Consider the following 3,275-nt stretch of genomic DNA (forward strand, 5'->3'; position numbering starts at 1 on the left):
TTTTTTCTATAATTTTAATAATTATTGGAGATTAAACTATTGTTCACAGGTTGGTTCGGTTCAGTTGTAGGTTGTTTGGCCAACCAAATCGACTTGTTCAAGTAGGGGAGTTGGTCAATCAGGTTATATCGGTTTGGTTGGTCGGTTCAAAAGATTTAAACTTAAAAAATTAAATTTTAAAATTAAGTTTAGATTTTAAAAAATTACAATGGCATTATTAAAAAATAAATTTATGATATAAAATATTTTATCCTAAGAAATATTGGAAATTTCCTACTTTACTGTATTAAAAAAATATTTAAAATATAAAATATTAATATATATCTATGGTCAGGTCATTCGATTTTACTTAGTTTACCAATGGCCAAAGCGAAACTAATCCAACCCAGTCGGGTTGTGAAATTGTTGAACCAAAGCCAACTGGAAATACTAGAAGTCGGGTTGATCAATTTCATTAATTTGATTAGGAATGACAACGGGGCGGGCTGGGGACGAGGAGCCTCTCCCCATCCCCGTCCTCGCAAAAATCCCCATCACTGTCCTTGTCTCCATTCCCACTAGCAGGGGCAAAGTTATCTCCATCCTCGTCTCCACGGGGATCCCCATCCACACGAAGATCCCCACTCCTCATGATTCTTTATAATGTCAACCATTATGTCTTTTTTATTTTATTTAAAAAATAAAAATAAAATAATTAAAATTTATAATCCTATTAAAAAGACTCAAACATATTCAACCATATTTTTAAAAATATTAACATATAAATGTTTGTGTACATATATAGATATATAAACGTATGCGTATATATACACATATATTAGCAGGATTCCATGGGGTAGGGATCAGGGTCCTCGCGGGGCAGGGAGTGCTCCCATTCCCGCCAACGTGAATGAAAATTTCCCCATCTCCATCCTTGCGAGAGAAAATCAACCCCATTCTCACCCTATTTGGGGCAGATCCCCATGGGGATCAAAGAAATGGGGAAAATTTCCATCCCTAAGTTTGATAAACAACCCTATCTAAAATTAATTATTGTTATTTTTGTATTGTAAAGATTTATTAAAAGTAGTATATAAAATATAAATGATTATTAATTATTATATGAAACAATTTTATACTCTTACATGTTTCTATTGTTTATATTTAACTTAACAAATCCCGTGCATCTCAGGGTCCCCACTAGTATCTAAAAATGACTAATATTCTTTTGGAGAAAACATTCATTAACCCTTCTACTACTACAACAAATAGTAGTGCCTTGTCTGTTTCAGGCAACTTGGTTGAAACTATGTACACCCAATATAGGAGATCTATTAGAGAAAACAACAGCTTGATCAGATGCATTTGACCATCAAATAAATCATTTATTTATTTTAGAACATTATCCTTATTCTTTACCAATAAAAAAAGATACAATCTTGCATGAACTTGATTAATTTGTTCAATTATTGGAATGAATTTCTTGGGTAAAAAATCTTTAATCTATGGATTGCAAACTGTAACACTTCATACCAGAAAAAAATTATAATAGATGTTATAATTTTAATGTTGGTTTCTGAAGTATAGTAATTCAGAAGCTATCAAATTAAATGCAACTTCAAGAAATGAAAACAAAGATGTATTTAAAATTTTCTCATTCTACTAAATATTTATTTGGTCTATTTTTACATTATTGATCTAATATTCCTAATGAAATTTTCATTTCCCATTTTTACATTATTGATCTAATATTCCTACTCAATATTTCATTGGTCATTATTAAATTGTATTGTTTATATTTTATTTAATTGTATAGATTATTTATTTATATCATTTACTATTCATATTCCAGTTTATTATCCTTGAAACAAATATAAAATGTTGGCAATTAGAATTATGAATGTAAAGAAACAAGAAAGAATGAAAAAAAAAATCTGTGAGGAATACATGTGAAAAGCAACAAGTATTTTATGGGAATTAGATCCTTAATAATGCAAAAGGTGTTATAACAAAATTAATGAATAGGGTTTTTTAATGCATCATCTTAGCCTACCAATTCATGATATTGATTATTTACAGTCTTGATTTATATAGAGAGGGCACCTCATCAATATCATCGAAGCCTTGTCCTAACTATATGAGGTTGGCTACATGAATCTTGTTATGCCATTCCATTCTGTTTGGTGTCATATCCCTTGCCAATTATGGGTGCATATAGAGATGAAGGCACTTATAATCAATACATTGGTTGCATTTCATGAGCTACCAAAATGCCTCTAACTAAGCTAAATGAGTACTCATCAAAGAGAAAAAAGATGGTATAAATGTCACATAGGTGCTATACCCATCATGAATCCAAGTTTGCATTAGACAAGTCAATTCATCATGTGGCCAACCTAGCAGGATGGTCCTCCATCAATGGATATTTAGGTTTATCACATCATTAATTAAAAAATATGGCATAAAATTTGGTAATTAAGAACAACTTTTTAATGGAAATGAAACGAAGAAAGAGAATTCACAGAAATGAAGATGGAAAAAGAAATCAATATGAACTATGGAGGATGTAGCATTGTTTCTCATGCATGTCTCTTCCAAGGCCAATGGCCATCTATATATGTTTCCATAGCTTAATTCGTAGGGCAGTTGGGTCCTTGTTGTTGTGAGGAACCCCAAAAGAAAGTTTGGCAGAAGGAAAAGCTTTGGAAAGTGATGCTGGAAACCAAGTTGAAATGGTCCTTCAAAGTTGAAACACATCACCGATACACAGGGAATGGCATGAGAATGCCAAAAAGGATTGTAGGGAGAAATTGTGAGGAATCACAACAAAAAGAAGATATATAGAAAAGAACTGTTTCGGCTTGCTTTTCTCATGGAAATGTCTCCTTCTTCTATAAAAATTATCTTACAGGGAAGAGTAGTTTTTATGTGTTCAGTCTTATGCAAAAATAGCCGAGCCCCACTATATTATATATGGAGTACACGTTTTGAAGAAAATGCCTTTGTTATTTCTTTGTTGGTTTGGCTCAATTAAAAGTGCAGAAATAATTTGGAAAAGCAAAACCAGAGGCAAAACCCAATAGTTTATTATGGGTGTACGTTCTGATACCTTCTTTAGATTCATTTTGAACGGTTTACTTAGGTAGTGTGGATTCTATTTCAACCCAATTCCATGGGTTTAGTCGGGTCGTCCAAACTGTATGGATGGCCCATTCTCACAAAAAATTTAAAAATTAAAAAAATAAAAAAATGACCAAAATCATTGGATGGTTTGAAGGGTTTGAACAATTTGACCA

Source organism: Nelumbo nucifera, chromosome 1, assembly GCF_055504915.1.
Source record: "Nelumbo nucifera cultivar China Antique chromosome 1, China Antique-T2T, whole genome shotgun sequence".
NCBI lineage: Eukaryota > Viridiplantae > Streptophyta > Magnoliopsida > Proteales > Nelumbonaceae > Nelumbo > Nelumbo nucifera.